The following is a 7,841-nucleotide window of genomic DNA, read 5'->3' on the forward strand; positions in this document are numbered from 1 at the left end:
AAAGCAAGATCTCATAAGTGGGTGCAAATGCAGAACGATTCTTTAAAATATATTTGTTAGTTCTAAGGTACTTAGATAGTTTGGAAACCAAGTTAAAGGAGCCATGGAAACTCACAGAGACATAGGATAATCAATGTAATGGGTTCTACTAAATTCAGAAAAGTTCAACTACCAATAATCATTTTGCATTTCATATGGTGTATGAAATTTATGACAGACCACAAGTAGGTTTTATAGGTTATTTGTATATGTTGTACACTCCTCATGCAGAATCATTGTGCAAATAAATATATTTACTGCTCTTCATGGGATATAAAGTATGATTATAAAATTATGTATTTTTCTACATTGTGTGTCAGAGATTGATTTAATACCTTTATTACATAATTTTTGTATAAAAGTAATCAGTGTGCAATTGCTGCTTCTGATGATCTGGCCATTTTTCTTTTAATGTGGTCCCTTCAGTCTGTCTTTTCTCTCCACCTTTTTTTTTTTCCTTTACCAACAGCACTGTGCAGGTCTATCAACCATTCAAGTGCAGTGGCATCTAATAAGATTGGGACAGAATTGGGATTGAAGAGTGAACAGATATTCAGCATCTAACAATTTGAAAGAAGTCACTGCATACTCTTCACAAACATGTTTTCATAGAGCCAATAGAGTCCTAACCATTAACCCAGCACACCAAGTGCACTGAAGTAGAAAACATGTGACAGTGAAAATAGCTATATTTTTAAAGACCAACAGTTTAAAATAAGGTTAAAAAATGTCCAGTTTCTCCCCTTTATCCCCTAAACAACATCTTACAGTCTGGATCTACCTAACAGTCCTATATCAGCTTTTAGAATACTTGTCAGGAGGGAAAAAAATAAAATTAAATTGACCAGTACAGTCTGCATATTTAAGAAGGGGAAGGGGAGAAAGTCAGTTCTCAGAAAAAATTAGTCAGCTTCAGTCTCATCAGCAGGGTCTTTGGATTCTTTGTTCTTCTGCACTTCCTCAATGTGCTTATCCTTCTCTCGTACACACTTCAGTTGGCAGCCATGTGTGCCTCTCAGTTCTCTTTGCTAGCTTCCATTTTGTGGGTCAGTTTCTCTTCCACCATTTTACTGAAGTTGTTGGTTTCTACTATTGGTTCCTGAAGTACTTCTTTCTCATGCTCTTGTTTCTCGGAGAGCTGCTTCAAGACTTCAGCTTTATGGGACTTGCATCTTTCTTCTGTAGCTTCTAATTTCTTCTAAATTTTCTCCAGGGAAAGATTCTTCTTCTTTGCAGGAAAAGGAGGACATCTGGGATGAATTCTTTTGACCCAGGGCTGAGAATCAACTCAAAAGCCTGGCCTGAGGCATGCTTTTCCAGTTCTTTCACCTAAATTTCAGAAGAAGCCATGGAGAATAGAAAACGAGAGACTAGCATTGTATTCTACACAATCCACTGGTAAGGAAAGCCCTTCTCAGTCTGAGCTGCCTGGCCACACTCTCTCATCTTTGGGGTCTTATGCATAAAAAATATTTTCCACTACTTGAATAACAATAGTTTAAATAAGATGATAAATGGTAACTAATATGTGACCATGGCAATAGGGTGGCAATAAAAAGTTGGCAGAGGCTGCAGTGAATTGGAGATTTCTTACCCCTCAAAAAGCAGAAAAGATAATCTGTAAAATAGCAAAAGATAATCTGTGGTTATCCATCTACTACCAATTCTCAACCAGTTAGCATCTTTAATATATCTATTGCTTGTGCTGCTAAAGTCTACCTGAATGTCATGAGAAACTGATCATAGTACCTCAATGCAATTCTTATATAAAATTACTATTCAAATACATGTATATTGTGTATGGTGTTCTCTGTGAAAAACAGAAAAAACTAAAATATTGGTTTAAACAACGCTTATGAAATAAGCATCCAACACAGGTTAGCCTCTGAATGATGCCAGCAGGATCCTCCCACCTTTACAAAAGTCAGCCACTCTTAGCATACAGGGCTCCTTCCTGATACTCTACACCTTTTGGTCCCAAGATAGCTGTTTCATCTCTCTTTCTCAGGTTCTGTTTCAGGCAGGTAAGGAAGAGAAAATAATAAAGCTTAGTGATGGCTGAGAAGGAAATGAAAATACTCCACAGTTATGTTAATGTTGTATCAGGCAAAACTATGTCACGTGGGCTCTGCTGCCTGCAAGAGACAGTGGGAAATCATATTCAACACTTGTGAGCTCAAGAGTTGAAGACAAGGGAGAAGGTTCTAGTGAAAAGTGAAAAGTGCCCAGAAAAACCACTCTGGATGCAGGAACTCATGCAAGAGAATTTATTAAGCAGATAAGCAGAATGTCTGCCCACAGGGTGTGTGTGTGTGTGAGAGAGAGAGAGAGAGAGAGAGAGAGAGAGAGAGAGAGAGAGAGAGAGAACACCTGGCGGTGGAGCTTTTCTTAAGTAGTGGAGTTTTGTGGGCTAAGAAAAACGGACCAATTACTGACCAGGGAGTTTGCAGGCTAAAAATCTGGACCAATGACAGCTGAGAATGTTAGCAGGCTGATAAGTGGTGATGAGTGGACCAATGGCTGGCTAGGATGTTTGCAGACTGACATCTGGGTTGTAAAATGGTGTGGCTGGGGCAGACTGATGACCATTGATGCCAATATCTAGGAAAGCAGACTGGGAGTTAACCTGTAGGGTCACACATGTTCTCTGTTCTTGTATCCATAACACCTCTTTGAAAGATGATAGTGTTCATTTATTAATCTTTGTCAGTAAATTAACTTTAAGTGGTAATGGACCAAGTGATACTCAGCAGGGAAGGGGCTCTGGAATCCAGTAGATATGGGTAGGAATCATAGCATATGCACTAACCAACTATAAGCATGGACAAATATATTTTCCCATTTCAAAGTGCCTTGTTTCATTTGTTTTCGTGGAAGACATTTTTTATTTTTAAATGATTAATCAGAAGTAATTACATTACATGTTTACAGAAAAATATACTGGAAAGTAGAGTTCCCTGATTTCCCCCCTGAGCTCACCATAGAAGTAGTTTCTCTATTATTAGCCTCTTGCATTAGTGTGGAACATTTGCATCAATTTATGAACTAACATTGATCTATTTTTCTTATTAAAGTTTTACAGTTTATTCTAGGTTCACTCTTTGTGTTGGACTGTCTGGAGTTTTGATTCCCTGCTCACAACTCATCTGGATGAACGTTTTGAAGTAGAATTGCTGAATCGTGTGGCCATAGCCCTTATAGTCTCAACTTGTTCAAGAATCTTATATTCCCACTAGGAATGAACAAAGCTCTCAGTTTCTCCACATTCTTGACAACATTTGCTATTTCTCTTTGGAAATGACAGACATCCTAATAAATGTGTAATGCTATCTCAGTATGCTTTCTTTGTCTTTTGTTATTTTAATTAACAAAGCACAATTATAGATATTTAGGGGGTACAATGAGATATTTTGATACATGTGTGCAATATAGAATGCTAAGACAAATTAATTAAAGTCCTTATCATCTTGATTACCTGTCCTTTTTTCACAAGGTCCTTGAAGTTTACTCTCTTACTTATTTTGAAAATATCTAACACATTATTATTATTATTGGCTTCTGTCACCCTACTGTGCAACAGATCTCAAACTTTCTTTCTCCTATCAGAAATTTTATACTCTGACCAACAGCTCTCCATTCTTTCTATTCTCAAGCCCTCCCCTGACCTTGGTACCTATCGTTTTGCTCTGTACTTCTGTCTCAGATTCCATGTATAAGTGAGACTGTATGGAATTTGTCTTTCAGGGCCCATTTTATTTCACTTAATACTATGTCTTCCAGGATCATTCCTTTTGTATCAAATAACAGGTTTTCTTCTTTTGTGAGACTAAGTAGTATTCCCTGGTGTATATATACACCACATTTTCTTTATTCATCCATCCATTGGAAGGTAGGTTGTTTCCACGTCTTGGCTCTTGTGAACAATGTTGCAATGAACATGAAAGTGCAGATATCCTTTGGATTACTGTTTTTCTCCCCATCCTTCCCAATGATTTTTTGTCTTTTTGATAAAAGCCATTCTAAGGTATGAGATGCAATATTCTGGTTTTAACTTACATTTCCTTTTTGTCTGGTGATGGATGACGTTTATTTCTGTGCCTGTTGACCATCTGTATGCCTTATTTGAGAAATACCTATTCAGATTCTATGATGGTTTTAAAAGAAGGTTGTTCATTTTTTTGCTGTGAAATTGTTCAACTCCTTATGTATTTTGGATGTTGACTCCTTATTGGATGGATGGTCTGCAACTATCTCCTCCCACTCTGTGAATTGCTTCTTCACCTCACTAATAGTTCCTCCTGCTGGGTAGAGCTGTTTTCTTTGATGTAAACTGTTTGTCTGTTTTTGCTTTTCTTGCCTAAGCTTTCAGGGTCAAATCAAAAGAAATCGTTACTGAACCAATTTGTGGAGCCTTTCCTCAATTCTTATTCTAAGCTCTTTAATTCATTTTCATTTAATTTCTGCATATGGTATGAGATAGGGTCTAATTTCATTCCTTCTCAGTGGACAGCCATCTTGCCCAGCACCATTTGTTGAAGAAACTGTCCCTTCCCATTTTGCTCCAAACGGTCCCTTCCCATTTTGCTCCTAGTACCTTTGCTGAAAATCAATTGACCACAAATAAATATGCTTCTGTCTGGACTTTAAATCCTCTTCCAGGAGTCAGTGTGTCTGTTTTCAGTCAGTACAGTACTCTATTGATTACAATTGCTTTATAATGTGTTTTGATGTCATGAAGTGTGATGCCTACAAATTTGTCCTTCTTCCTCAGGATTGTTTTGACTATTTGGGGTTTTTAGGGGCTCAATTAAAAAAATTCAGTGATCTAAAATAACAATCAATGATGTTTTTCAACGTTTCTGAAAAATGACATTAAATATTTGATCAAGATTCCTTTGAATCTATAGATCACTTTGGATAGAATAGACATTTTTTGTGGTGTTTGTAAAAGGTTTTATATTTCTCTTTTCCATAGTTTTAGTTTTTGCAATATAATTATACAGAATGGTGGGATTTATTTTTACATATTTGAACATGTAAATGTAACAATATAATTTGGCCTTTATCATCCCCAATTTTTTCCTCTTTTTCTCTCCTTTTACAAAATCCTCTCTGTTCTCTTTCTTCCATTCTACTGATCTTCCTTCACTTTTCATGAGGCCTATCCTCACCTTTCTTTTATTTTTTACACTCTATTTTTCACTCATAACATAAAACATGACCCTTAACTTTCTGAGTTTGGCTTTTTTCACTTAACATAATGCTCTTAAGTTCCACCCATTATCCTGCCAATCACAAATTTCACTCCTTTTTTATGGCTGAGTAAAAATGCATTGTGCATAGACACCACATTTTCTTTACCCATTCATCTGTTGGAGGACACCTGGGGTGCTTCACAGTTTGCCTATTAATTGTGCTGCTATCAACGTGGGTGTGTATGTATCACTTTGGTATGCTGACTTCGATTCTTCAGGATAAATACTGAGGAGTGGTAGAGCTGGGTCATAAGGCAGTTGCATTCCTGGTCTTTTCAACAATCTTCATACTGATTTCCACAATGCTTGTGGTAATTTACAGTCCCACTGTGGACAGTGGACAGCATTGTAAGTGTTCCTTTTTCTTCATAAAACTCCAGCATTTATTATTGTTTGTGTTCTTGATGGCTGTCATTCTAATTGGAGTGAGATAAGTCTCAGCATGGTTTTGATTTTCCTAGAACAGACACTTAGACTACATTATTTTCCCCAATCTGCGAAGGTGGCTTGTCTTTCCATTCATCTGTGTTTTCTTTGATTTCATCAGTGTTTTATTTAAGCTCTCCTTGGTTTATTGACACTTAAGAATTTTATTTTATTTTTGTTGCTACTATGGAATTCGTTTTCAGATTTTTCTTTCCAGGTAGCTCATTAATAGTATATAGAAATGCTACTGATTTTTGTATTTTGTGTTTCTGTCCTCCAACTTTACTGAATTGGTATATCAATTCTCCCAGTTGTCTTTCTTCTTTTTTATTTTTGGTGTGTTCTTCAGGATTTTTTATATCTGGCACATCATATCATCTGCATATAGGAACAGTATCATCTTTTCATTCTTATTGGGGTCCACATTCTTTTTTCATAATTTTTCTGGCAAGGATGTTCAATACTATTTTGAATAGAAGTGGTGAGAGTGGACATTGTCATTTTGCTCCTGATCTTAGAGGAGAAGCTTTCAAAATTTCAACATTCAGAATGATTTCAGTGATTGAATTGGCTTATTTATTTTTTATTCTATTTAGATACATGTGATAGTATAGTGTATTTGGGCATATTGTACATACATGGAGTATAATTTATACTAATTAGGATCCAATTCTTGTGGTTGTACATGATGTGGAGTTCCCCTTGTAGTGTATTCAAATACAAGAATAGGAAAGTTATGTACAATTCGTTCTACTGTCCTTCCTATTCTCCTTCCCTCTTTCATTCCCTCATTCCCCTTTGTCTAATCCAATGGACTTCTATTCCCCACTCCACACTTCCTTGTGGGTTACTTCCACATATCAGAGGGAACATTCAGTCTTTGATATTTTTGGATTGGCTTATATCACTTAGCACAATAGTTTCCAGCTGCATCCACTATTTGCGAATGCCATAATTTCATTCTTCTTTATGTCTGTGTAATATTCCATTGTGTATATGTACCATATTTTCTTTATCCATTCATCTTTTGAAGGACACCTAGGTTGATCCCTAGCTATTTGAATTGAGCTGCTATAAACATTGACGTGGATGTGTCACTATAGGAGGCTGGTTTTAAGGCCTTTTGTTACAGACCAAAGAGTAGAATAACTGGATAAAATGTTTGTTCCGTTCCAAGTTTTCTAAGAAATCTCCATACTGTTTTCCATAGAGGTTGCACCAATTTTGTTCCACCAACAATGTATGAGTAAATATTTCTCCCCACATCGTCACCAACATTTATTTCCACTCGTATTCTTCATAATTGCCATTCTGACTGGAATGAAATGGAATATCAGTGTAGTTTTGATTTGCATTTCTTTTAAGTTAGAGATGTTGAACATTTTCTGTATATTTGATGACCATATGTATTTCTTCTTCTATGAAGTGCATGTTCAGTTCCTTTGTACATTTATTGATTGGTTTATTTGTTTTTATGGTGTTAAATTTTTTTAGTTCACTCTGTGTCCTGGAGATTAATGTCGTACCTGAGGTGCAATTGGTCAAGATTTTCTCCCATTTTGTAGACTCTCTGTTCATATTCTTGATTGTTTCCTTCACTGTGAAAAAACTTTTTAGTTTGATGCCATCACATTTACTGATTCTCGATTTTACTGCTTGGGCTTCAGGAGTCTTACTGAGGAAGTTGGTTCCTAAGTCAACATGAAGGAGCATTGTACCTAATTTTTCTTCTAGTAGATGCAGAGTCTCTAGTCTAATGTCTAGGCCCTTGATCCACTCTGAGTTGAGTTTTTTGAAGGGTGAGATACAGATTCATTCTATTACATATGGATTTCCAGTTTTCCTAGCATAATTTCTTGAAAAGGCAATCTTTTCTCCAATGTATGTTTATAATACCTTTGTCTAGAGTGAGATAACTATATTTTTGTGGTCTTATCTCTGTGTCTTCCCATTCTGTTCAATTGGTCTTCATATCTGTTTTTGCTTCTATTGGTCTGTAGCATAAATTAAGTTCTGGTATTGTGATACTAGTTAATAATTGCTTTGTCTATCCTGGGTCTCTTATTTTTCCAAATGAATTCCATGATTGCTAATTCTAGTCCTGTGAAGAATGTCATTGAA

At 36.2% G+C, this 7,841-nt stretch overlaps 1 pseudogene; it reads right to left on the bottom strand.

The window, feature by feature from the left end:
- Positions 1-941: 941 nt before the first annotated feature.
- Positions 942-1,389, bottom strand: LOC124964903 (stathmin-like; annotated as a pseudogene).
- Between the last annotated feature and the right edge of the window lie 6,452 nt (positions 1,390-7,841).

The sequence above is a fragment of the Sciurus carolinensis genome, chromosome 14 (genome assembly GCF_902686445.1).
Source record: "Sciurus carolinensis chromosome 14, mSciCar1.2, whole genome shotgun sequence".
Taxonomy (NCBI): Eukaryota; Metazoa; Chordata; class Mammalia; order Rodentia; family Sciuridae; genus Sciurus; species Sciurus carolinensis.